The sequence below is a fragment of the Platichthys flesus genome, chromosome 7 (assembly GCF_949316205.1).
Source record: "Platichthys flesus chromosome 7, fPlaFle2.1, whole genome shotgun sequence".
Classification (NCBI taxonomy): domain Eukaryota; kingdom Metazoa; phylum Chordata; class Actinopteri; order Pleuronectiformes; family Pleuronectidae; genus Platichthys; species Platichthys flesus.
Window position 1 is genome coordinate 9,937,920 of NC_084951.1, and position 23,231 is coordinate 9,961,150.

At 46.8% G+C, this 23,231-nt stretch overlaps 1 protein-coding gene and 56 non-coding genes across 57 annotated transcripts in view; 1 reads left to right on the forward strand and 56 right to left on the reverse strand.

The window, feature by feature from the left end:
- The window catches only part of sema3h (sema domain, immunoglobulin domain (Ig), short basic domain, secreted, (semaphorin) 3H), a 225,444-nt gene that overhangs the window by 8,740 nt on the left and 193,473 nt on the right, over positions 1–23,231 (forward strand). The window lies entirely within an intron of this gene.
- On the reverse strand, positions 497–569 carry trnav-aac (transfer RNA valine (anticodon AAC)). Its single transcript has one exon. It is a non-coding gene; the product is annotated as a tRNA-Val (tRNA).
- trnav-cac (transfer RNA valine (anticodon CAC)) lies at positions 934–1,006 on the reverse strand. The gene has a single exon. It is a non-coding gene; the product is annotated as a tRNA-Val (tRNA).
- Positions 1,082–1,153, reverse strand: trnad-guc (transfer RNA aspartic acid (anticodon GUC)). Its single transcript has one exon. It is a non-coding gene; the product is annotated as a tRNA-Asp (tRNA).
- On the reverse strand, positions 1,454–1,525 carry trnad-guc (transfer RNA aspartic acid (anticodon GUC)). Its single transcript has one exon. It is a non-coding gene; the product is annotated as a tRNA-Asp (tRNA).
- Positions 1,679–1,751, reverse strand: trnar-ccu (transfer RNA arginine (anticodon CCU)). Its single transcript has one exon. It is a non-coding gene; the product is annotated as a tRNA-Arg (tRNA).
- Positions 2,689–2,761, reverse strand: trnav-aac (transfer RNA valine (anticodon AAC)). The gene has a single exon. It is a non-coding gene; the product is annotated as a tRNA-Val (tRNA).
- trnav-cac (transfer RNA valine (anticodon CAC)) lies at positions 3,133–3,205 on the reverse strand. Its single transcript has one exon. It is a non-coding gene; the product is annotated as a tRNA-Val (tRNA).
- On the reverse strand, positions 3,281–3,352 carry trnad-guc (transfer RNA aspartic acid (anticodon GUC)). Its single transcript has one exon. It is a non-coding gene; the product is annotated as a tRNA-Asp (tRNA).
- trnad-guc (transfer RNA aspartic acid (anticodon GUC)) lies at positions 3,653–3,724 on the reverse strand. The gene has a single exon. It is a non-coding gene; the product is annotated as a tRNA-Asp (tRNA).
- trnar-ccu (transfer RNA arginine (anticodon CCU)) lies at positions 3,878–3,950 on the reverse strand. Its single transcript has one exon. It is a non-coding gene; the product is annotated as a tRNA-Arg (tRNA).
- On the reverse strand, positions 4,888–4,960 carry trnav-aac (transfer RNA valine (anticodon AAC)). Its single transcript has one exon. It is a non-coding gene; the product is annotated as a tRNA-Val (tRNA).
- trnav-cac (transfer RNA valine (anticodon CAC)) lies at positions 5,325–5,397 on the reverse strand. The gene has a single exon. It is a non-coding gene; the product is annotated as a tRNA-Val (tRNA).
- Positions 5,473–5,544, reverse strand: trnad-guc (transfer RNA aspartic acid (anticodon GUC)). The gene has a single exon. It is a non-coding gene; the product is annotated as a tRNA-Asp (tRNA).
- Positions 5,854–5,925, reverse strand: trnad-guc (transfer RNA aspartic acid (anticodon GUC)). Its single transcript has one exon. It is a non-coding gene; the product is annotated as a tRNA-Asp (tRNA).
- Positions 6,129–6,201, reverse strand: trnav-aac (transfer RNA valine (anticodon AAC)). Its single transcript has one exon. It is a non-coding gene; the product is annotated as a tRNA-Val (tRNA).
- Positions 6,573–6,645, reverse strand: trnav-cac (transfer RNA valine (anticodon CAC)). The gene has a single exon. It is a non-coding gene; the product is annotated as a tRNA-Val (tRNA).
- On the reverse strand, positions 6,721–6,792 carry trnad-guc (transfer RNA aspartic acid (anticodon GUC)). Its single transcript has one exon. It is a non-coding gene; the product is annotated as a tRNA-Asp (tRNA).
- trnad-guc (transfer RNA aspartic acid (anticodon GUC)) lies at positions 7,093–7,164 on the reverse strand. The gene has a single exon. It is a non-coding gene; the product is annotated as a tRNA-Asp (tRNA).
- trnar-ccu (transfer RNA arginine (anticodon CCU)) lies at positions 7,318–7,390 on the reverse strand. The gene has a single exon. It is a non-coding gene; the product is annotated as a tRNA-Arg (tRNA).
- On the reverse strand, positions 8,328–8,400 carry trnav-aac (transfer RNA valine (anticodon AAC)). Its single transcript has one exon. It is a non-coding gene; the product is annotated as a tRNA-Val (tRNA).
- trnav-cac (transfer RNA valine (anticodon CAC)) lies at positions 8,765–8,837 on the reverse strand. Its single transcript has one exon. It is a non-coding gene; the product is annotated as a tRNA-Val (tRNA).
- On the reverse strand, positions 9,294–9,365 carry trnad-guc (transfer RNA aspartic acid (anticodon GUC)). The gene has a single exon. It is a non-coding gene; the product is annotated as a tRNA-Asp (tRNA).
- trnav-aac (transfer RNA valine (anticodon AAC)) lies at positions 9,569–9,641 on the reverse strand. Its single transcript has one exon. It is a non-coding gene; the product is annotated as a tRNA-Val (tRNA).
- Positions 10,013–10,085, reverse strand: trnav-cac (transfer RNA valine (anticodon CAC)). Its single transcript has one exon. It is a non-coding gene; the product is annotated as a tRNA-Val (tRNA).
- On the reverse strand, positions 10,161–10,232 carry trnad-guc (transfer RNA aspartic acid (anticodon GUC)). Its single transcript has one exon. It is a non-coding gene; the product is annotated as a tRNA-Asp (tRNA).
- trnad-guc (transfer RNA aspartic acid (anticodon GUC)) lies at positions 10,533–10,604 on the reverse strand. The gene has a single exon. It is a non-coding gene; the product is annotated as a tRNA-Asp (tRNA).
- trnar-ccu (transfer RNA arginine (anticodon CCU)) lies at positions 10,758–10,829 on the reverse strand. Its single transcript has one exon. It is a non-coding gene; the product is annotated as a tRNA-Arg (tRNA).
- On the reverse strand, positions 11,767–11,839 carry trnav-aac (transfer RNA valine (anticodon AAC)). Its single transcript has one exon. It is a non-coding gene; the product is annotated as a tRNA-Val (tRNA).
- trnav-cac (transfer RNA valine (anticodon CAC)) lies at positions 12,210–12,282 on the reverse strand. The gene has a single exon. It is a non-coding gene; the product is annotated as a tRNA-Val (tRNA).
- On the reverse strand, positions 12,358–12,429 carry trnad-guc (transfer RNA aspartic acid (anticodon GUC)). Its single transcript has one exon. It is a non-coding gene; the product is annotated as a tRNA-Asp (tRNA).
- Positions 12,730–12,801, reverse strand: trnad-guc (transfer RNA aspartic acid (anticodon GUC)). Its single transcript has one exon. It is a non-coding gene; the product is annotated as a tRNA-Asp (tRNA).
- Positions 12,955–13,027, reverse strand: trnar-ccu (transfer RNA arginine (anticodon CCU)). Its single transcript has one exon. It is a non-coding gene; the product is annotated as a tRNA-Arg (tRNA).
- On the reverse strand, positions 13,965–14,037 carry trnav-aac (transfer RNA valine (anticodon AAC)). Its single transcript has one exon. It is a non-coding gene; the product is annotated as a tRNA-Val (tRNA).
- trnav-cac (transfer RNA valine (anticodon CAC)) lies at positions 14,409–14,481 on the reverse strand. The gene has a single exon. It is a non-coding gene; the product is annotated as a tRNA-Val (tRNA).
- On the reverse strand, positions 14,557–14,628 carry trnad-guc (transfer RNA aspartic acid (anticodon GUC)). The gene has a single exon. It is a non-coding gene; the product is annotated as a tRNA-Asp (tRNA).
- On the reverse strand, positions 14,782–14,854 carry trnar-ccu (transfer RNA arginine (anticodon CCU)). Its single transcript has one exon. It is a non-coding gene; the product is annotated as a tRNA-Arg (tRNA).
- Positions 15,792–15,864, reverse strand: trnav-aac (transfer RNA valine (anticodon AAC)). Its single transcript has one exon. It is a non-coding gene; the product is annotated as a tRNA-Val (tRNA).
- trnav-cac (transfer RNA valine (anticodon CAC)) lies at positions 16,229–16,301 on the reverse strand. Its single transcript has one exon. It is a non-coding gene; the product is annotated as a tRNA-Val (tRNA).
- On the reverse strand, positions 16,758–16,829 carry trnad-guc (transfer RNA aspartic acid (anticodon GUC)). Its single transcript has one exon. It is a non-coding gene; the product is annotated as a tRNA-Asp (tRNA).
- On the reverse strand, positions 17,033–17,105 carry trnav-aac (transfer RNA valine (anticodon AAC)). The gene has a single exon. It is a non-coding gene; the product is annotated as a tRNA-Val (tRNA).
- trnav-cac (transfer RNA valine (anticodon CAC)) lies at positions 17,477–17,549 on the reverse strand. The gene has a single exon. It is a non-coding gene; the product is annotated as a tRNA-Val (tRNA).
- Positions 17,625–17,696, reverse strand: trnad-guc (transfer RNA aspartic acid (anticodon GUC)). The gene has a single exon. It is a non-coding gene; the product is annotated as a tRNA-Asp (tRNA).
- Positions 18,006–18,077, reverse strand: trnad-guc (transfer RNA aspartic acid (anticodon GUC)). Its single transcript has one exon. It is a non-coding gene; the product is annotated as a tRNA-Asp (tRNA).
- Positions 18,231–18,303, reverse strand: trnar-ccu (transfer RNA arginine (anticodon CCU)). Its single transcript has one exon. It is a non-coding gene; the product is annotated as a tRNA-Arg (tRNA).
- Positions 19,241–19,313, reverse strand: trnav-aac (transfer RNA valine (anticodon AAC)). Its single transcript has one exon. It is a non-coding gene; the product is annotated as a tRNA-Val (tRNA).
- On the reverse strand, positions 19,685–19,757 carry trnav-cac (transfer RNA valine (anticodon CAC)). Its single transcript has one exon. It is a non-coding gene; the product is annotated as a tRNA-Val (tRNA).
- Positions 19,833–19,904, reverse strand: trnad-guc (transfer RNA aspartic acid (anticodon GUC)). Its single transcript has one exon. It is a non-coding gene; the product is annotated as a tRNA-Asp (tRNA).
- trnad-guc (transfer RNA aspartic acid (anticodon GUC)) lies at positions 20,214–20,285 on the reverse strand. Its single transcript has one exon. It is a non-coding gene; the product is annotated as a tRNA-Asp (tRNA).
- trnav-aac (transfer RNA valine (anticodon AAC)) lies at positions 20,708–20,780 on the reverse strand. The gene has a single exon. It is a non-coding gene; the product is annotated as a tRNA-Val (tRNA).
- trnav-cac (transfer RNA valine (anticodon CAC)) lies at positions 21,152–21,224 on the reverse strand. Its single transcript has one exon. It is a non-coding gene; the product is annotated as a tRNA-Val (tRNA).
- Positions 21,300–21,371, reverse strand: trnad-guc (transfer RNA aspartic acid (anticodon GUC)). Its single transcript has one exon. It is a non-coding gene; the product is annotated as a tRNA-Asp (tRNA).
- On the reverse strand, positions 21,681–21,752 carry trnad-guc (transfer RNA aspartic acid (anticodon GUC)). The gene has a single exon. It is a non-coding gene; the product is annotated as a tRNA-Asp (tRNA).
- On the reverse strand, positions 22,175–22,247 carry trnav-aac (transfer RNA valine (anticodon AAC)). The gene has a single exon. It is a non-coding gene; the product is annotated as a tRNA-Val (tRNA).
- trnav-cac (transfer RNA valine (anticodon CAC)) lies at positions 22,619–22,691 on the reverse strand. The gene has a single exon. It is a non-coding gene; the product is annotated as a tRNA-Val (tRNA).
- trnad-guc (transfer RNA aspartic acid (anticodon GUC)) lies at positions 22,767–22,838 on the reverse strand. Its single transcript has one exon. It is a non-coding gene; the product is annotated as a tRNA-Asp (tRNA).
- trnad-guc (transfer RNA aspartic acid (anticodon GUC)) lies at positions 23,148–23,219 on the reverse strand. Its single transcript has one exon. It is a non-coding gene; the product is annotated as a tRNA-Asp (tRNA).

Sequence of the window (23,231 nt, forward strand, 5' to 3'; positions counted from 1 at the left end):
AATAACCATTTTGGATTGGAAATGAACAACTTTAAGAAACACAAGCAGGACAGTGCCTATCTACCAACTCAAGGAGGTACTGTATTAAACAGCTGTAGTCTCTCTTTGTGAAATATTTAGTGACAATCACATCCTGGCAAAGAAATTGTTAGCAGAGGACAGTTTCGATCTATCGACCTCTGGGTTATGGGCCCAGCACGCTTCCGCTGCGCCACTCTGCTCTTAATCACACCAGATGGGACTTGAACCCATATCCCTGGTTTAAGAGAACAGTCCCTTATTTATCAACTGAAGGAGGTGCTGTGTTAAACAGCTGTAGTCCCTCTTTGTGAAAGATTTTCAGACAATCACATCCTGGTAAAACATTGCTAGCAGAGGATAGTTTGGATATATTGACCTCTGGGTTATGGGCCCAGCTTCTTCTGCTGTCCCAATCTGCTGTTAATCACCCCAGATGGGACTTGAAACCTCTGATGAGCTCCAGGAGAAAAACATCTGTTTCCGCCCGGTCTCGAACCGGGGACCTTTCGCGTGTTAGGCGAACGTGATAACCACTACACTACGGAAACTGATTGTGCCTTTGGAAGACAGACAGCGGACTGGCTGGTCTAAGCTGAACAATACTTGGTTAGCTCCAGCTTAGGAGCTAGGCTACATGCTACATGCTACTTGCTGTTGGCTGGTCTTCATGAGGGCGAACTGCACTAATTCGGGCTCATAGTGGCCTTAATCACGAGCTAATATGACTAAGCTACATGTGATAGCAGCTTTATGATGTTTTATAAATGTACTGACACAGGCTCGTTCAACCACTATAACTAAGATCACCTTTTTTTTTTGCCTGTTAACGGATGACATGTGTTACAAGCTAGCAGCCTTAGTGACGAGCTAACGGTGACGTCACTTGTAAAGCAAGTGAAAACAAAGAATAAGTGTTTCCGCCCGGTTTCGAACCGGGGACCTTTCGCGTGTGAGGCGAACGTGATAACCACTACACTACGGAAACTGAGTCGACAATGGTAGGTCGTGATCGGATGGTGTTACATTAGTTAATATTGATTAAATAGGTTAAAGAATTATACTCCCCGTCGGGGAATCGAACCCCGGTCTTCCGCGTGACAGGCGGAGATACTGTCCACTATACTAACGAGGAGAGGTGAGAGGTCCCACGTGACCACGCCCAACCAATAACAAAACTGCCTCAATCGCATCCTGGCAAAATAATTGTTAGCAGTGGAAATTATCTCTGGGTTATGGGCCCAGCGCGCATCCGCTGCGCCACTCTGCTTTTAATCCACCTGTATGGGACTTGAACCCATACAGGCTGAAGCTTTCAGGTATTTAACCTCTTTAGGCCTTTTTTAATTGACAGTGGTTAGGTTAAACAGATAGGTCGTTGAAACCTCCACCAGCTCGTGGGTCATTGGCTGTTAATATTGATTAAAGACTTATACTCCCCGTCGGGGAATCGAACCCCGGTCTTCCGCGTGACAGGCGGAGATACTGTCCACTATACTAACGAGGAGAGGTGAGAGGTGCCATGTGACCACGGCCACCCAATCATAAAACTGCCTCAACCACATCCTGGCAAAATAATTGTTAGCAGAGGATAGTTTCGATCTATCGACCTCTGGGTTATGGGCCCAGCACGCTTCCGCTGCGCCACTCTGCTCTCAACCACCCCAGATGGGACTTGAACCCACAATCCCTGGCTTAGGAGGCCAGTGCCTTATCCATTAGGCCACTGGGGCCCGATTGAAGGTGTTTTTCCACCTAATTTCTCTTGAAAACATGGCGCTATAGAGTGATATGTGCATAGGCAACTTGGTCTGCTTGTGTTTCTTGTAGACATTTTGCCTCTCATCCAAAAGGCTTGTTCACCTCTAACTGGAGGCTTTCAGGTATTTAACCTCTTAAGGTCTTTGTGTTGACAGTCGTTGGGTTAAACCGATAGGTCATTAACACCTCCACCAGCTCGTGGGTCATTGGGGTCCCCTGAGTTGAGGTCCGAACGCTATGGTTAGCTACTAGTCATAGACCCAACTTGATATTGTGTGAATCATTATAGAGTCACAGGACTTTGGGTGTGGTTGGGAATTGACTTGTCTGGGAAAAGATTTAGGACTGAAGTGTAGGTGGCTGAACCCACAGAGGTTAAATAACAGAAAGCTCCCTTAATCAGTTAGAAAGAAAAAAACCATTTTGGATTGGAAATGAACAACTTTAAGAAACACAAGCAGGACAGTGCCTATCTACCAACTCAAGGAGGTACTGTATTAAACAGCTGTAGTCTCTCTTTGTGAAATATTTAGTGACAATCACATCCTGGCAAAGAAATTGTTAGCAGAGGATAGTTTCGATCTATCGACCTCTGGGTTATGGGCCCAGCACGCTTCCGCTGCGCCACTCTGCTCTTAATCACACCAGATGGGACTTGAACCCATATCCCTGGTTTAAGAGAACAGTCCCTTATTTATCAACTGAAGGAGGTGCTGTGTTAAACAGCTGTAGTCCCTCTTTGTGAAAGATTTTCAGACAATCACATCCTGGTAAAACATTGCTAGCAGAGGATAGTTTGGATATATTGACCTCTGGGTTATGGGCCCAGCTTCTTCCGCTGTCCCAATCTGCTGTTAATCACCCCAGATGGGACTTGAAACCTCTGATGAGCTCCAGGAGAAAAACATCTGTTTCCGCCCGGTCTCGAACCGGGGACCTTTCGCGTGTTAGGCGAACGTGATAACCACTACACTACGGAAACTGATTGTGCCTTTGGAAGACAGACAGCGGACTGGCTGGTCTAAGCTGAACAATACTTGGTTAGCTCCAGCTTAGGAGCTAGGCTACATGCTACATGCTACATGCTACTTGCTGTTGGCTGGTCTTCATGAGGGCGAACTGCACTAATTCGGGCTCATAGTGGCCTTAATCACGAGCTAATATGACTAAGCTACATGTGATAGCAGCTTTATGATGTTTTATAAATGTACTGACACAGGCTCGTTCAACCACTATAACTAAGATCACCTTTTTTTTTTGCCTGTTAACGGATGACATGTGTTACAAGCTAGCAGCCTTAGTGACGAGCTAACGGTGACGTCACTTGTAAAGCAAGTGAAAACAAAGAATAAGTGTTTCCGCCCGGTTTCGAACCGGGGACCTTTCGCGTGTGAGGCGAACGTGATAACCACTACACTACGGAAACTGAGTCGACAATGGTAGGTCGTGATCGGATGGTGTTACATTAGTTAATATTGATTAAATAGGTTAAAGAATTATACTCCCCGTCGGGGAATCGAACCCCGGTCTTCCGCGTGACAGGCGGAGATACTGTCCACTATACTAACGAGGAGAGGTGAGAGGTCCCACGTGACCACGCCCAACCAATAACAAAACTGCCTCAATCGCATCCTGGCAAAATAATTGTTAGCAGTGGAAATTATCTCTGGGTTATGGGCCCAGCGCGCATCCGCTGCGCCACTCTGCTTTTAATCCACCTGTATGGGACTTGAACCCATACAGGCTGAAGCTTTCAGGTATTTAACCTCTTTAGGCCTTTTTTAATTGACAGTGGTTAGGTTAAACAGATAGGTCGTTGAAACCTCCACCAGCTCGTGGGTCATTGGGTGTTAATATTGATTAAAGACTTATACTCCCCGTCGGGGAATCGAACCCCGGTCTTCCGCGTGACAGGCGGAGATACTGTCCACTATACTAACGAGGAGAGGTGAGAGGTGCCATGTGACCACGGCCACCCAATCATAAAACTGCCTCAACCACATCCTGGCAAAATAATTGTTAGCAGAGGATAGTTTCGATCTATCGACCTCTGGGTTATGGGCCCAGCACGCTTCCGCTGCGCCACTCTGCTCTCAACCACCCCAGATGGGACTTGAACCCACAATCCCTGGCTTAGGAGGCCAGTGCCTTATCCATTAGGCCACTGGGGCCCGATCGAAGGTGTTTTTCCACCTAATTTCTCTTGAAAACATGGCGCTATAGAGTGATATGTGCATAGGCAACTTGGTCTGCTTGTGTTTCTTGTAGACATTTTGCCTCTCATCCAAAAGGCTTGTTCACCTCTAACTGGAGGCTTTCAGGTATTTAACCTCTTAAGGTCTTTGTGTTGACAGTCGTTGGGTTAAACCGATAGGTCATTAACACCTCCACCAGCTCGTGGGTCATTGGGGTCCCCTGAGTTGAGGTCCGAACGCTATGGTTAGCTACTAGTCATAGACCCAACTTGATATTGTGTGAATCATTATAGAGTCACAGGACTTTGGGTGTGGTTGGGAATTGACTTGTCTGGGCAAAGATTTAGGACTGAAGTGTAGGTGGCTGAACCCACAGAGGTTAAATAACAGAAAGCTCCCTTAATCAGTTAGAAAGAAAATAACCATTTTGGATTGGAAATGAACAACTTTAAGAAACACAAGCAGGACAGTGCCTATCTACCAACTCAAGGAGGTACTGTATTAAACAGCTGTAGTCTCTCTTTGTGAAATATTTAGTGACAATCACATCCTGGCAAAGAAATTGTTAGCAGAGGACAGTTTCGATCTATCGACCTCTGGGTTATGGGCCCAGCACGCTTCCGCTGCGCCACTCTGCTCTTAATCACACCAGATGGGACTTGAACCCATATCCCTGGTTTAAGAGAACAGTCCCTTATTTATCAACTGAAGGAGGTGCTGTGTTAAACAGCTGTAGTCCCTCTTTGTGAAAGATTTTCAGACAATCACATCCTGGTAAAACATTGCTAGCAGAGGATAGTTTGGATATATTGACCTCTGGGTTATGGGCCCAGCTTCTTCCGCTGTCCCAATCTGCTGTTAATCACCCCAGATGGGACTTGAAACCTCTGATGAGCTCCAGGAGAAAAACATCTGTTTCCGCCCGGTCTCGAACCGGGGACCTTTCGCGTGTTAGGCGAACGTGATAACCACTACACTACGGAAACTGATTGTGCCTTTGGAAGACAGACAGCGGACTGCCTGGTCTAAGCTGAACAATACTTGGTTAGCTCCAGCTTAGGAGCTAGGCTACATGCTACATGCTACTTGCTGTTGGCTGGTCTTCATGAGGGCGAACTGCACTAATTCGGGCTCATAGTGGCCTTAATCACGAGCTAATATGACTAAGCTACATGTGATAGCAGCTTTATGATGTTTTATAAATGTACTGACACAGGCTCGTTCAACCACTATAACTAAGATCACCTTTTTTTTTTGCCTGTTAACGGATGACATGTGTTACAAGCTAGCAGCCTTAGTGACGAGCTAACGGTGACGTCACTTGTAAAGCAAGTGAAAACAAAGAATAAGTGTTTCCGCCCGGTTTCGAACCGGGGACCTTTCGCGTGTGAGGCGAACGTGATAACCACTACACTACGGAAACTGAGTCGACAATGGTAGGTCGTGATCGGATGGTGTTACATTAGTTAATATTGATTAAATAGGTTAAAGAATTATACTCCCCGTCGGGGAATCGAACCCCGGTCTTCCGCGTGACAGGCGGAGATACTGTCCACTATACTAACGAGGAGAGGTGAGAGGTCCCACGTGACCACGCCCAACCAATAACAAAACTGCCTCAATCGCATCCTGGCAAAATAATTGTTAGCAGTGGAAATTATCTCTGGGTTATGGGCCCAGCGCGCATCCGCTGCGCCACTCTGCTTTTAATCCACCTGTATGGGACTTGAACCCATACAGGCTGAAGCTTTCAGGTATTTAACCTCTTTAGGCCTTTTTTAATTGACAGTGGTTAGGTTAAACAGATAGGTCGTTGAAACCTCCACCAGCTCGTGGGTCATTGGGTGTTACTTGAGTTAATATTGATTAAAGACTTATACTCCCCGTCGGGGAATCGAACCCCGGTCTTCCGCGTGACAGGCGGAGATACTGTCCACTATACTAACGAGGAGAGGTGAGAGGTGCCATGTGACCACGGCCACCCAATCATAAAACTGCCTCAACCACATCCTGGCAAAATAATTGTTAGCAGAGGATAGTTTCGATCTATCGACCTCTGGGTTATGGGCCCAGCACGCTTCCGCTGCGCCACTCTGCTCTCAACCACCCCAGATGGGACTTGAAACCTCTGATGAGCTCCAGGAGAAAAACATCTGTTTCCGCCCGGTCTCGAACCGGGGACCTTTCGCGTGTTAGGCGAACGTGATAACCACTACACTACGGAAACTGATTGTGCCTTTGGAAGACAGACAGCGGACTGGCTGGTCTAAGCTGAACAATACTTGGTTAGCTCCAGCTTAGGAGCTAGGCTACATGCTACATGCTACATGCTACTTGCTGTTGGCTGGTCTTCATGAGGGCGAACTGCACTAATTCGGGCTCATAGTGGCCTTAATCACGAGCTAATATGACTAAGCTACATGTGATAGCAGCTTTATGATGTTTTATAAATGTACTGACACAGGCTCGTTCAACCACTATAACTAAGATCACCTTTTTTTTTTGCCTGTTAACGGATGACATGTGTTACAAGCTAGCAGCCTTAGTGACGAGCTAACGGTGACGTCACTTGTAAAGCAAGTGAAAACAAAGAATAAGTGTTTCCGCCCGGTTTCGAACCGGGGACCTTTCGCGTGTGAGGCGAACGTGATAACCACTACACTACGGAAACTGAGTCGACAATGGTAGGTCGTGATCGGATGGTGTTACATTAGTTAATATTGATTAAATAGGTTAAAGAATTATACTCCCCGTCGGGGAATCGAACCCCGGTCTTCCGCGTGACAGGCGGAGATACTGTCCACTATACTAACGAGGAGAGGTGAGAGGTCCCACGTGACCACGCCCAACCAATAACAAAACTGCCTCAATCGCATCCTGGCAAAATAATTGTTAGCAGTGGAAATTATCTCTGGGTTATGGGCCCAGCGCGCATCCGCTGCGCCACTCTGCTTTTAATCCACCTGTATGGGACTTGAACCCATACAGGCTGAAGCTTTCAGGTATTTAACCTCTTTAGGCCTTTTTTAATTGACAGTGGTTAGGTTAAACAGATAGGTCGTTGAAACCTCCACCAGCTCGTGGGTCATTGGGTGTTAATATTGATTAAAGACTTATACTCCCCGTCGGGGAATCGAACCCCGGTCTTCCGCGTGACAGGCGGAGATACTGTCCACTATACTAACGAGGAGAGGTGAGAGGTGCCATGTGACCACGGCCACCCAATCATAAAACTGCCTCAACCACATCCTGGCAAAATAATTGTTAGCAGAGGATAGTTTCGATCTATCGACCTCTGGGTTATGGGCCCAGCACGCTTCCGCTGCGCCACTCTGCTCTCAACCACCCCAGATGGGACTTGAACCCACAATCCCTGGCTTAGGAGGCCAGTGCCTTATCCATTAGGCCACTGGGGCCCGATCGAAGGTGTTTTTCCACCTAATTTCTCTTGAAAACATGGCGCTATAGAGTGATATGTGCATAGGCAACTTGGTCTGCTTGTGTTTCTTGTAGACATTTTGCCTCTCATCCAAAAGGCTTGTTCACCTCTAACTGGAGGCTTTCAGGTATTTAACCTCTTAAGGTCTTTGTGTTGACAGTCGTTGGGTTAAACCGATAGGTCATTAACACCTCCACCAGCTCGTGGGTCATTGGGGTCCCCTGAGTTGAGGTCCGAACGCTATGGTTAGCTACTAGTCATAGACCCAACTTGATATTGTGTGAATCATTATAGAGTCACAGGACTTTGGGTGTGGTTGGGAATTGACTTGTCTGGGCAAAGATTTAGGACTGAAGTGTAGGTGGCTGAACCCACAGAGGTTAAATAACAGAAAGCTCCCTTAATCAGTTAGAAAGAAAATAACCATTTTGGATTGGAAATGAACAACTTTAAGAAACACAAGCAGGACAGTGCCTATCTACCAACTCAAGGAGGTACTGTATTAAACAGCTGTAGTCTCTCTTTGTGAAATATTTAGTGACAATCACATCCTGGCAAAGAAATTGTTAGCAGAGGACAGTTTCGATCTATCGACCTCTGGGTTATGGGCCCAGCACGCTTCCGCTGCGCCACTCTGCTCTTAATCACACCAGATGGGACTTGAACCCATATCCCTGGTTTAAGAGAACAGTCCCTTATTTATCAACTGAAGGAGGTGCTGTGTTAAACAGCTGTAGTCCCTCTTTGTGAAAGATTTTCAGACAATCACATCCTGGTAAAACATTGCTAGCAGAGGATAGTTTGGATATATTGACCTCTGGGTTATGGGCCCAGCTTCTTCCGCTGTCCCAATCTGCTGTTAATCACCCCAGATGGGACTTGAAACCTCTGATGAGCTCCAGGAGAAAAACATCTGTTTCCGCCCGGTCTCGAACCGGGGACCTTTCGCGTGTTAGGCGAACGTGATAACCACTACACTACGGAAACTGATTGTGCCTTTGGAAGACAGACAGCGGACTGCCTGGTCTAAGCTGAACAATACTTGGTTAGCTCCAGCTTAGGAGCTAGGCTACATGCTACATGCTACTTGCTGTTGGCTGGTCTTCATGAGGGCGAACTGCACTAATTCGGGCTCATAGTGGCCTTAATCACGAGCTAATATGACTAAGCTACATGTGATAGCAGCTTTATGATGTTTTATAAATGTACTGACACAGGCTCGTTCAACCACTATAACTAAGATCACCTTTTTTTTTTGCCTGTTAACGGATGACATGTGTTACAAGCTAGCAGCCTTAGTGACGAGCTAACGGTGACGTCACTTGTAAAGCAAGTGAAAACAAAGAATAAGTGTTTCCGCCCGGTTTCGAACCGGGGACCTTTCGCGTGTGAGGCGAACGTGATAACCACTACACTACGGAAACTGAGTCGACAATGGTAGGTCGTGATCGGATGGTGTTACATTAGTTAATATTGATTAAATAGGTTAAAGAATTATACTCCCCGTCGGGGAATCGAACCCCGGTCTTCCGCGTGACAGGCGGAGATACTGTCCACTATACCAATGAGGAGAGGTGAGAGGTCCCACGTGACCACGCCCAACCAATAACAAAACTGCCTCAATCGCATCCTGGCAAAATAATTGTTAGCAGTGGAAATTATCTCTGGGTTATGGGCCCAGCGCGCATCCGCTGCGCCACTCTGCTTTTAATCCACCTGTATGGGACTTGAACCCATACAGGCTGAAGCTTTCAGGTATTTAACCTCTTTAGGCCTTTTTTAATTGACAGTGGTTAGGTTAAACAGATAGGTCGTTGAAACCTCCACCAGCTCGTGGGTCATTGGGTGTTACTTGAGTTAATATTGATTAAAGACTTATACTCCCCGTCGGGGAATCGAACCCCGGTCTTCCGCGTGACAGGCGGAGATACTGTCCACTATACTAACGAGGAGAGGTGAGAGGTGCCATGTGACCACGGCCACCCAATCATAAAACTGCCTCAACCACATCCTGGCAAAATAATTGTTAGCAGAGGATAGTTTCGATCTATCGACCTCTGGGTTATGGGCCCAGCACGCTTCCGCTGCGCCACTCTGCTCTCAACCACCCCAGATGGGACTTGAAACCTCTGATGAGCTCCAGGAGAAAAACATCTGTTTCCGCCCGGTCTCGAACCGGGGACCTTTCGCGTGTTAGGCGAACGTGATAACCACTACACTACGGAAACTGATTGTGCCTTTGGAAGACAGACAGCGGACTGGCTGGTCTAAGCTGAACAATACTTGGTTAGCTCCAGCTTAGGAGCTAGGCTACATGCTACATGCTACATGCTACTTGCTGTTGGCTGGTCTTCATGAGGGCGAACTGCACTAATTCGGGCTCATAGTGGCCTTAATCACGAGCTAATATGACTAAGCTACATGTGATAGCAGCTTTATGATGTTTTATAAATGTACTGACACAGGCTTGTTCAACCACTATAACTAAGATCACCTTTTTTTTTTGCCTGTTAACGGATGACATGTGTTACAAGCTAGCAGCCTTAGTGACGAGCTAACGGTGACGTCACTTGTGAAGCAAGTGAAAACAAAGAATAAGTGTTTCCGCCCGGTTTCGAACCGGGGACCTTTCGCGTGTGAGGCGAACGTGATAACCACTACACTACGGAAACTGAGTCGACAATGGTAGGTCGTGATCGGATGGTGTTACATTAGTTAATATTGATTAAATAGGTTAAAGAATTATACTCCCCGTCGGGGAATCGAACCCCGGTCTTCCGCGTGACAGGCGGAGATACTGTCCACTATACTAACGAGGAGAGGTGAGAGGTCCCACGTGACCACGCCCAACCAATAACAAAACTGCCTCAATCGCATCCTGGCAAAGTAATTGTTAGCAGTGGAAATTATCTCTGGGTTATGGGCCCAGCGCGCATCCGCTGCGCCACTCTGCTTTTAATCCACCTGTATGGGACTTGAACCCATACAGGCTGAAGCTTTCAGGTATTTAACCTCTTTAGGCCTTTTTTAATTGACAGTGGTTAGGTTAAACAGATAGGTCGTTGAAACCTCCACCAGCTCGTGGGTCATTGGGTGTTAATATTGATTAAAGACTTATACTCCCCGTCGGGGAATCGAACCCCGGTCTTCCGCGTGACAGGCGGAGATACTGTCCACTATACTAACGAGGAGAGGTGAGAGGTGCCATGTGACCACGGCCACCCAATCATAAAACTGCCTCAACCACATCCTGGCAAAATAATTGTTAGCAGAGGATAGTTTCGATCTATCGACCTCTGGGTTATGGGCCCAGCACGCTTCCGCTTCGCCACTCTGCTCTCAACCACCCCAGATGGGATTGAACCCACAATCCCTGGCTTAGGAGGCCAGTGCCTTATCCATTAGGCCACTGGGGCCCGATCGAAGGTGTTTTTCCACCTAATTTCTCTTGAAAACATGGCGCTATAGAGTGATATGTGCATAGGCAACTTGGTCTGCTTGTGTTTCTTGTAGACATTTTGCCTCTCATCCAAAAGGCTTGTTCACCTCTAACTGGAGGCTTTCAGGTATTTAACCTCTTAAGGTCTTTGTGTTGACAGTCGTTGGGTTAAACCGATAGGTCATTAACACCTCCACCAGCTCGTGGGTCATTGGGGTCCCCTGAGTTGAGGTCCGAACGCTATGGTTAGCTACTAGTCATAGACCCAACTTGATATTGTGTGAATCATTATAGAGTCACAGGACTTTGGGTGTGGTTGGGAATTGACTTGTCTGGGCAAAGATTTAGGACTGAAGTGTAGGTGGCTGAACCCACAGAGGTTAAATAACAGAAAGCTCCCTTAATCAGTTAGAAAGAAAATAACCATTTTGGATTGGAAATGAACAACTTTAAGAAACACAAGCAGGACAGTGCCTATCTACCAACTCAAGGAGGTACTGTATTAAACAGCTGTAGTCTCTCTTTGTGAAATATTTAGTGACAATCACATCCTGGCAAAGAAATTGTTAGCAGAGGACAGTTTCGATCTACCGACCTCTGGGTTATGGGCCCAGCACGCTTCCGCTGCGCCACTCTGCTCTTAATCACCCCAGATGGGACTTGAACCCATATCCCTGGTTTAAGAGAACAGTCCCTTATTTATCAACTGAAGGAGGTGCTGTGTTAAACAGCTGTAGTCCCTCTTTGTGAAAGATTTTCAGACAATCACATCCTGGTAAAACATTGCTAGCAGAGGATAGTTTGGATATATTGACCTCTGGGTTATGGGCCCAGCTTGTTCCGCTGTCCCAATCTGCTGTTAATCACCCCAGATGGGACTTGAAACCTCTGATGAGCTCCAGGAGAAAAACATCTGTTTCCGCCCGGTCTCGAACCGGGGACCTTTCGCGTGTTAGGCGAACGTGATAACCACTACACTACGGAAACTGATTGTGCCTTTGGAAGACAGACAGCGGACTGACTGGTCTAAGCTGAACAATACTTGGTTAGCTCCAGCTTAGGAGCTAGGCTACATGCTACATGCTACATGCTACTTGCTGTTGGCTGGTCTTCATGAGGCAAACTGCACTAATTCGGGCTCATAGTGGCCTTAATCACGAGCTAATATGACTAAGCTACATGTGATAGCAGCTTTATGATGTTTTATAAATGTACTGAAACAGGCTCGTTCAACCACTATAACTAAGATCACCTTTTTTTTTTGCCTGTTAACGGATGACATGTGTTACAAGCTAGCAGCCTTAGTGACGAGCTAACGGTGACGTCACTTGTAAAGCAAGTGAAAACAAAGAATAAGTGTTTCCGCCCGGTTTCGAACCGGGGACCTTTCGCGTGTGAGGCGAACGTGATAACCACTACACTACGGAAACTGAGTCGACAATGGTAGGTCGTGATCGGATGGTGTTACATTAGTTAATATTGATTAAATAGGTTAAAGAATTATACTCCCCATCGGGGAATCGAACCCCGGTCTTCCGCGTGACAGGCGGAGATACTGTCCACTATACTAACGAGGAGAGGTGAGAGGTCCCACGTGACCACGCCCAACCAATAACAAAACTGCCTCAATCGCATCCTGGCAAAGAAATTGTTAGCAGTGGAAATTATCTCTGGGTTATGGGCCCAGCGCGCATCCGCTGCGCCACTCTGCTTTTAATCCACCTGTATGGGACTTGAACCCATACAGGCTGAAGCTTTCAGGTATTTAACCTCTTTAGGCCTTTTTTAATTGACAGTGGTTAGGTTAAACAGATAGGTCGTTGAAACCTCCACCAGCTCGTGGGTCATTGGGTGTTAATATTGATTAAAGACTTATACTCCCCGTCGGGGAATCGAACCCCGGTCTTCCGCGTGACAGGCGGAGATACTGTCCACTATACTAACGAGGAGAGGTGAGAGGTGCCATGTGACCACGGCCACCCAATCATAAAACTGCCTCAACCACATCCTGGCAAAATAATTGTTAGCAGAGGATAGTTTCGATCTATCGACCTCTGGGTTATGGGCCCAGCACGCTTCCGCTGCGCCACTCTGCTCTCAACCACCCCAGATGGGACTTGAACCCACAATCCCTGGCTTAGGAGGCCAGTGCCTTATCCATTAGGCCACTGGGGCCCGATTGAAGGTGTTTTTCCACCTAATTTCTCTTGAAAACATGGCGCTATAGAGTGATATGTGCATAGGCAACTTGGTCTGCTTGTGTTTCTTGTAGACATTTTGCCTCTCATCCAAAAGGCTTGTTCACCTCTAACTGGAGGCTTTCAGGTATTTAACCTCTTAAGGTCTTTGTGTTGACAGTCGTTGGGTTAAACCGATAGGTCATTAACACCTCCACCAGCTCGTGGGTCATTGGGGTCCCCTGAGTTGAGGTCCGAACGCTATGGTTAGCTACTAGTCATAGACCCAACTTGATATTGTGTGAATCATTATAGAGTCACAGGACTTTGGGTGTGGTTGGGAATTGACTTGTCTGGGAAAAGATTTAGGACTGAAGTGTAGGTGGCTGAACCCACAGAGGTTAAATAACAGAAAGCTCCCTTAATCAGTTAGAAAGAAAATAACCATTTTGGATTGGAAATGAACAACTTTAAGAAACACAAGCAGGACAGTGCCTATCTACCAACTCAAGGAGGTACTGTATTAAACAGCTGTAGTCTCTCTTTGTGAAATATTTAGTGACAATCACATCCTGGCAAAGAAATTGTTAGCAGAGGATAGTTTCGATCTATCGACCTCTGGGTTATGGGCCCAGCACGCTTCCGCTGCGCCACTCTGCTCTTAATCACACCAGATGGGACTTGAACCCATATCCCTGGTTTAAGAGAACAGTCCCTTATTTATCAACTGAAGGAGGTGCTGTGTTAAACAGCTGTAGTCCCTCTTTGTGAAAGATTTTCAGACAATCACATCCTGGTAAAACATTGCTAGCAGAGGATAGTTTGGATATATTGACCTCTGGGTTATGGGCCCAGCTTCTTCCGCTGTCCCAATCTGCTGTTAATCACCCCAGATGGGACTTGAAACCTCTGATGAGCTCCAGGAGAAAAACATCTGTTTCCGCCCGGTCTCGAACCGGGGACCTTTCGCGTGTTAGGCGAACGTGATAACCACTACACTACGGAAACTGATTGTGGCTTTGGAAGACAGACAGCGGACTGGCTGGTCTAAGCTGAACAATACTTGGTTAGCTCCAGCTTAGGAGCTAGGCTACATGCTACATGCTACATGCTACTTGCTGTTGGCTGGTCTTCATGAGGGCGAACTGCACTAATTCGGGCTCATAGTGGCCTTAATCACGAGCTAATATGACTAAGCTACATGTGATAGCAGCTTTATGATGTTTTATAAATGTACTGAAACAGGCTCGTTCAACCACTATAACTAAGATCACCTTTTTTTTTTGCCTGTTAACGGATGACATGTGTTACAAGCTAGCAGCCTTAGTGACGAGCTAACGGTGACGTCACTTGTAAAGCAAGTGAAAACAAAGAATAAGTGTTTCAGCCCGGTTTCGAACCGGGGACCTTTCGCGTGTGAGGCGAACGTGATAACCACTACACTACGGAAACTGAGTCGACAATGGTAGGTCGTGATCGGATGGTGTTACATTAGTTAATATTGATTAAATAGGTTAAAGACTTATACTCCCCGTCGGGGAATCGAACCCCGGTCTTCCGCGTGACAGGCGGAGATACTGTCCACTATACTAACGAGGAGAGGTGAGAGGTGCCATGTGACCACGGCCACCCAATCATAAAACTGCCTCAACCACATCCTGGCAAAATAATTGTTAGCAGAGGATAGTTTCGATCTATCGACCTCTGGGTTATGGGCCCAGCACGCTTCCGCTGCGCCACTCTGCTCTCAACCACCCCAGATGGGACTTGAACCCACAATCCCTGGCTTAGGAGGCCAGTGCCTTATCCATTAGGCCACTGGGGCCCGATCGAAGCTGTTTTTCCACCTAATTTCTCTTGAAAACATGGCGCTATAGAGTGATATGTGCATAGGCAACTTGGTCTGCTTGTGTTTCTTGTAGACATTTTGCCTCTCATCCAAAAGGCTTGTTCACCTCTAACTGGAGGCTTTCAGGTATTTAACCTCTTAAGGTCTTTGTGTTGACAGTCGTTGGGTTAAACCGATAGGTCATTAACACCTCCACCAGCTCGTGGGTCATTGGGGTCCCCTGAGTTGAGGTCCGAACGCTATGGTTAGCTACTAGTCATAGACCCAACTTGATATTGTGTGAATCATTATAGAGTCACAGGACTTTGGGTGTGGTTGGGAATTGACTTGTCTGGGAAAAGATTTAGGACTGAAGTGTAGGTGGCTGAACCCACAGAGGTTAAATAACAGAAAGCTCCCTTAATCAGTTAGAAAGAAAATAACCATTTTGGATTGGAAATGAACAACTTTAAGAAACACAAGCAGGACAGTGCCTATCTACCAACTCAAGGAGGTACTGTATTAAACAGCTGTAGTCTCTCTTTGTGAAATATTTAGTGACAATCACATCCTGGCAAAGAAATTGTTAGCAGAGGACAGTTTCGATCTATCGACCTCTGGGTTATGGGCCCAGCACGCTTCCGCTGCGCCACTCTGCTCTTAATCACACCAGATGGGACTTGAACCCATATCCCTGGTTTAAGAGAACAGTCCCTTATTTATCAACTGAAGGAGGTGCTGTGTTAAACAGCTGTAGTCCCTCTTTGTGAAAGATTTTCAGACAATCACATCCTGGTAAAACATTGCTAGCAGAGGATAGTTTGGATATATTGACCTCTGGGTTATGGGCCCAGCTTCTTCCGCTGTCCCAATCTGCTGTTAATCACCCCAGATGGGACTTGAAACCTCTGATGAGCTCCAGGAGAAAAACATCTGTTTCCGCCCGGTCTCGAACCGGGGACCTTTCGCGTGTTAGGCGAACGTGATAACCACTACACTACGGAAACTGATTGTGCCTTTGGAAGACAGACAGCGGACTGCCTGGTCTAAGCTGAACAATACTTGGTTAGCTCCAGCTTAGGAGCTAGGCTACATGCTACATGCTACTTGCTGTTGGCTGGTCTTCATGAGGGCGAACTGCACTAATTCGGGCTCATAGTGGCCTTAATCACGAGCTAATATGACTAAGCTACATGTGATAGCAGCTTTATGATGTTTTATAAATGTACTGACACAGGCTCGTTCAACCACTATAACTAAGATCACCTTTTTTTTTTGCCTGTTAACGGATGACATGTGTTACAAGCTAGCAGCCTTAGTGACGAGCTAACGGTGACGTCACTTGTAAAGCAAGTGAAAACAAAGAATAAGTGTTTCCGCCCGGTTTCGAACCGGGGACCTTTCGCGTGTGAGGCGAACGTGATAACCACTACACTACGGAAACTGAGTCGACAATGGTAGGTCGTGATCGGATGGTGTTACATTAGTTAATATTGATTAAATAGGTTAAAGAATTATACTCCCCGTCGGGGAATCGAACCCCGGTCTTCCGCGTGACAGGCGGAGATACTGTCCACTATACCAATGAGGAGAGGTGAGAGGTCCCACGTGACCACGCCCAACCAATAACAAAACTGCCTCAATCGCATCCTGGCAAAATAATTGTTAGCAGTGGAAATTATCTCTGGGTTATGGGCCCAGCGCGCATCCGCTGCGCCACTCTGCTTTTAATCCACCTGTATGGGACTTGAACCCATACAGGCTGAAGCTTTCAGGTATTTAACCTCTTTAGGCCTTTTTTAATTGACAGTGGTTAGGTTAAACAGATAGGTCGTTGAAACCTCCACCAGCTCGTGGGTCATTGGGTGTTACTTGAGTTAATATTGATTAAAGACTTATACTCCCCGTCGGGGAATCGAACCCCGGTCTTCCGCGTGACAGGCGGAGATACTGTCCACTATACTAACGAGGAGAGGTGAGAGGTGCCATGTGACCACGGCCACCCAATCATAAAACTGCCTCAACCACATCCTGGCAAAATAATTGTTAGCAGAGGATAGTTTCGATCTATCGACCTCTGGGTTATGGGCCCAGCACGCTTCCGCTGCGCCACTCTGCTCTCAACCACCCCAGATGGGACTTGAAACCTCTGATGAGCTCCAGGAGAAAAACATCTGTTTCCGCCCGGTCTCGAACCGGGGACCTTTCGCGTGTTAGGCGAACGTGATAACCACTACACTACGGAAACTGATTGTGCCTTTGGAAGACAGACAGCGGACTGGCTGGTCTAAGCTGAACAATACTTGGTTAGCTCCAGCTTAGGAGCTAGGCTACATGCTACATGCTACATGCTACTTGCTGTTGGCTGGTCTTCATGAGGGCGAACTGCACTAATTCGGGCTCATAGTGGCCTTAATCACGAGCTAATATGACTAAGCTACATGTGATAGCAGCTTTATGATGTTTTATAAATGTACTGACACAGGCTCGTTCAACCACTATAACTAAGATCACCTTTTTTTTTTGCCTGTTAACGGATGACATGTGTTACAAGCTAGCAGCCTTAGTGACGAGCTAACGGTGACGTCACTTGTGAAGCAAGTGAAAACAAAGAATAAGTGTTTCCGCCCGGTTTCGAACCGGGGACCTTTCGCGTGTGAGGCGAACGTGATAACCACTACACTACGGAAACTGAGTCGACAATGGTAGGTCGTGATCGGATGGTGTTACATTAGTTAATATTGATTAAATAGGTTAAAGAATTATACTCCCCGTCGGGGAATCGAACCCCGGTCTTCCGCGTGACAGGCGGAGATACTGTCCACTATACTAACGAGGAGAGGTGAGAGGTCCCACGTGACCACGCCCAACCAATAACAAAACTGCCTCAATCGCATCCTGGCAAAGTAATTGTTAGCAGTGGAAATTATCTCTGGGTTATGGGCCCAGCGCGCATCCGCTGCGCCACTCTGCTTTTAATCCACCTGTATGGGACTTGAACCCATACAGGCTGAAGCTTTCAGGTATTTAACCTCTTTAGGCCTTTTTTAATTGACAGTGGTTAGGTTAAACAGATAGGTCGTTGAAACCTCCACCAGCTCGTGGGTCATTGGGTGTTACTTGAGTTAATATTGATTAAAGACTTATACTCCCCGTCGGGGAATCGAACCCCGGTCTTCCGCGTGACAGGCGGAGATACTGTCCACTATACTAACGAGGAGAGGTGAGAGGTGCCATGTGACCACGGCCACCCAATCATAAAACTGCCTCAACCACATCCTGGCAAAATAATTGTTAGCAGAGGATAGTTTCGATCTATCGACCTCTGGGTTATGGGCCCAGCACGCTTCCGCTGCGCCACTCTGCTCTCAACCACCCCAGATGGGACTTGAACCCACAATCCCTGGCTTAGGAGGCCAGTGCCTTATCCATTAGGCCACTGGGGCCCGATTGAAGGTGTTTTTCCACCTAATTTCTCTTGAAAACATGGCGCTATAGAGTGATATGTGCATAGGCAACTTGGTCTGCTTGTGTTTCTTGTAGACATTTTGCCTCTCATCCAAAAGGCTTGTTCACCTCTAACTGGAGGCTTTCAGGTATTTAACCTCTTAAGGTCTTTGTGTTGACAGTCGTTGGGTTAAACCGATAGGTCATTAACACCTCCACCAGCTCGTGGGTCATTGGGGTCCCCTGAGTTGAGGTCCGAACGCTATGGTTAGCTACTAGTCATAGACCCAACTTGATATTGTGTGAATCATTATAGAGTCACAGGACTTTGGGTGTGGTTGGGAATTGACTTGTCTGGGAAAAGATTTAGGACTGAAGTGTAGGTGGCTGAACCCACAGAGGTTAAATAACAGAAAGCTCCCTTAATCAGTTAGAAAGAAAAAAACCATTTTGGATTGGAAATGAACAACTTTAAGAAACACAAGCAGGACAGTGCCTATCTACCAACTCAAGGAGGTACTGTATTAAACAGCTGTAGTCTCTCTTTGTGAAATATTTAGTGACAATCACATCCTGGCAAAGAAATTGTTAGCAGAGGATAGTTTCGATCTATCGACCTCTGGGTTATGGGCCCAGCACGCTTCCGCTGCGCCACTCTGCTCTTAATCACACCAGATGGGACTTGAACCCATATCCCTGGTTTAAGAGAACAGTCCCTTATTTATCAACTGAAGGAGGTGCTGTGTTAAACAGCTGTAGTCCCTCTTTGTGAAAGATTTTCAGACAATCACATCCTGGTAAAACATTGCTAGCAGAGGATAGTTTGGATATATTGACCTCTGGGTTATGGGCCCAGCTTCTTCCGCTGTCCCAATCTGCTGTTAATCACCCCAGATGGGACTTGAAACCTCTGATGAGCTCCAGGAGAAAAACATCTGTTTCCGCCCGGTCTCGAACCGGGGACCTTTCGCGTGTTAGGCGAACGTGATAACCACTACACTACGGAAACTGATTGTGCCTTTGGAAGACAGACAGCGGACTGGCTGGTCTAAGCTGAACAATACTTGGTTAGCTCCAGCTTAGGAGCTAGGCTACATGCTACATGCTACATGCTACTTGCTGTTGGCTGGTCTTCATGAGGGCGAACTGCACTAATTCGGGCTCATAGTGGCCTTAATTACGAGCTAATATGACTAAGCTACATGTGATAGCAGCTTTATGATGTTTTATAAATGTACTGACACAGGCTCGTTCAACCACTATAACTAAGATCACCTTTTTTTTTTGCCTGTTAACGGATGACATATGTTACAAGCTAGCAGCCTTAGTGACGTGCTAACGGTGACGTCACTTGTAAAGCAAGTGAAAACAAAGAATAAGTGTTTCCGCCCGGTTTCGAACCGGGGACCTTTCGCGTGTGAGGCGAACGTGATAACCACTACACTACGGAAACTGAGTCGACAATGGTAGGTCGTGATCGGATGGTGTTACATTAGTTAATATTGATTAAATAGGTTAAAGAATTATACTCCCCGTCGGGGAATCGAACCCCGGTCTTCCGCGTGACAGGCGGAGATACTGTCCACTATACTAACGAGGAAAGGTGAGAGGTCCCACGTGACCACGCCCAACCAATAACAAAACTGCCTCAATCGCATCCTGGCAAAATAATTGTTAGCAGTGGAAATTATCTCTGGGTTATGGGCCCAGCGCGCATCCGCTGCGCCACTCTGCTTTTAATCCACCTGTATTGGACTTGAACCCATACAGGCTGAAGCTTTCAGGTATTTAACCTCTTTAGGCCTTTTTTAATTGACAGTGGTTAGGTTAAACAGATAGGTCGTTGAAACCTCCACCAGCTCGTGGGTCATTGGGTGTTACTTGAGTTAATATTGATTAAAGACTTATACTCCCCGTCGGGGAATCGAACCCCGGTCTTCCGCGTGACAGGCGGAGATACTGTCCACTATACTAACGAGGAGAGGTGAGAGGTGCCATGTGACCACGGCCACCCAATCATAAAACTGCCTCAACCACATCCTGGCAAAATAATTGTTAGCAGAGGATAGTTTCGATCTATCGACCTCTGGGTTATGGGCCCAGCACGCTTCCGCTGCGCCACTCTGCTCTTAATCACACCAGATGGGACTTGAACCCATATCCCTGGTTTAAGAGAACAGTCCCTTATTTATCAACTGAAGGAGGTGCTGTGTTAAACAGCTGTAGTCCCTCTTTGTGAAAGATTTTCAGACAATCACATCCTGGTAAAACATTGCTAGCAGAGGATAGTTTGGATATATTGACCTCTGGGTTATGGGCCCAGCTTGTTCCGCTGTCCCAATCTGCTGTTAATCACCCCAGATGGGACTTGAAACCTCTGATGAGCTCCAGGAGAAAAACACCTGTTTCCGCCCGGTCTCGAACCGGGGACCTTTCGCGTGTTAGGCGAACGTGATAACCACTACACTACGGAAACTGATTGTGCCTTTGGAAGACAGACAGCGGACTGGCTGGTCTAAGCTGAACAATACTTGGTTAGCTCCAGCTTAGGAGCTAGGCTACATGCTACATGCTACATGCTACTTGCTGTTGGCTGGTCTTCATGAGGGCGAACTGCACTAATTCGGGCTCATAGTGGCCTTAATCACGAGCTAATATGACTAAGCTACATGTGATAGCAGCTTTATGATGTTTTATAAATGTACTGACACAGGCTCGTTCAACCACTATAACTAAGATCACCTTTTTTTTTTGCCTGTTAACGGATGACATATGTTACAAGCTAGCAGCCTTAGTGACGAGCTAACGGTGACGTCACTTGTAAAGCAAGTGAAAACAAAGAATAAGTGTTTCCGCCCGGTTTCGAACCGGGGACCTTTCGCGTGTGAGGCGAACGTGATAACCACTACACTACGGAAACTGAGTCGACAATGGTAGGTCGTGATCGGATGGTGTTACATTAGTTAATATTGATTAAATAGGTTAAAGAATTATACTCCCCGTCGGGGAATCGAACCCCGGTCTTCCGCGTGACAGGCGGAGATACTGTCCACTATACTAACGAGGAGAGGTGAGAGGTCCCACGTGACCACGCCCAACCAATAACAAAACTGCCTCAATCGCATCCTGGCAAAATAATTGTTAGCAGTGGAAATTATCTCTGGGTTATGGGCCCAGCGCGCATCCGCTGCGCCACTCTGCTTTTAATCCACCTGTATGGGACTTGAACCCATACAGGCTGAAGCTTTCAGGTATTTAACCTCTTTAGGCCTTTTTTAATTGACAGTGGTTAGGTTAAACAGATAGGTCGTTGAAACCTCCACCAGCTCGTGGGTCATTGGGTGTTACTTGAGTTAATATTGATTAAAGACTTATACTCCCCGTCGGGGAATCGAACCCCGGTCTTCCGCGTGACAGGCGGAGATACTGTCCACTATACTAACGAGGAGAGGTGAGAGGTGCCATGTGACCACGGCCACCCAATCATAAAACTGCCTCAACCACATCCTGGCAAAATAATTGTTAGCAGAGGATAGTTTCGATCTATCGACCTCTGGGTTATGGGCCCAGCACGCTTCCGCTGCGCCACTCTGCTCTTAATCACACCAGATGGGACTTGAACCCATATCCCTGGTTTAAGAGAACAGTCCCTTATTTATCAACTGAAGGAGGTGCTGTGTTAAACAGCTGTAGTCCCTCTTTGTGAAAGATTTTCAGACAATCACATCCTGGTAAAACATTGCTAGCAGAGGATAGTTTGGATATATTGACCTCTGGGTTATGGGCCCAGCTTGTTCCGCTGTCCCAATCTGCTGTTAATCACCCCAGATGGGACTTGAAACCTCTGATGAGCTCCAGGAGAAAAACACCTGTTTCCGCCCGGTCTCGAACCGGGGACCTTTCGCGTGTTAGGCGAACGTGATAACCACTACACTACGGAAACTGATTGTGCCTTTGGAAGACAGACAGCGGACTGGCTGGTCTAAGCTGAACAATACTTGGTTAGCTCCAGCTTAGGAGCTAGGCTACATGCTACATGCTACATGCTACTTGCTGTTGGCTGGTCTTCATGAGGGCGAACTGCACTAATTCGGGCTCATAGTGGCCTTAATCACGAGCTAATATGACTAAGCTACATGTGATAGCAGCTTTATGATGTTTTATAAATGTACTGACACAGGCTCGTTCAACCACTATAACTAAGATCACCTTTTTTTTTTGCCTGTTAACGGATGACATATGTTACAAGCTAGCAGCCTTAGTGACGAGCTAACGGTGACGTCACTTGTAAAGCAAGTGAAAACAAAGAATAAGTGTTTCCGCCCGGTTTCGAACCGGGGACCTTTCGCGTGTGAGGCGAACGTGATAACCACTACACTACGGAAACTGAGTCGACAATGGTAGGTCGTGATCGGATGGTGTTACATTAGTTAATATTGATTAAATAGGTTAAAGAATTATACTCCCCGTCGGGGAATCGAACCCCGGTCTTCCGCGTGACAGGCGGAGATACTGTCCACTATACTAACGAGGAGAGGTGAGAGGTCCCACGTGACCACGCCCAACCAATAACAAAACTGCCTCAATCGCATCCTGGCAAAATAATTGTTAGCAGTGGAAATTATCTCTGGGTTATGGGCCCAGCGCGCATCCGCTGCGCCACTCTGCTTTTAATCCACCTGTATGGGACTTGAACCCATACAGGCTGAAGCTTTCAGGTATTTAACCTCTTTAGGCCTTTTTTAATTGACAGTGGTTAGGTTAAACAGATAGGTCGTTGAAACCTCCACCAGCTCGTGGGTCATTGGGTGTTACTTGAGTTAATATTGATTAAAGACTTATACTCCCCGTCGGGGAATCGAACCCCGGTCTTCCGCGTGACAGGCGGAGATACTGTCCACTATACTAACGAGGAGAGGTGAGAGGT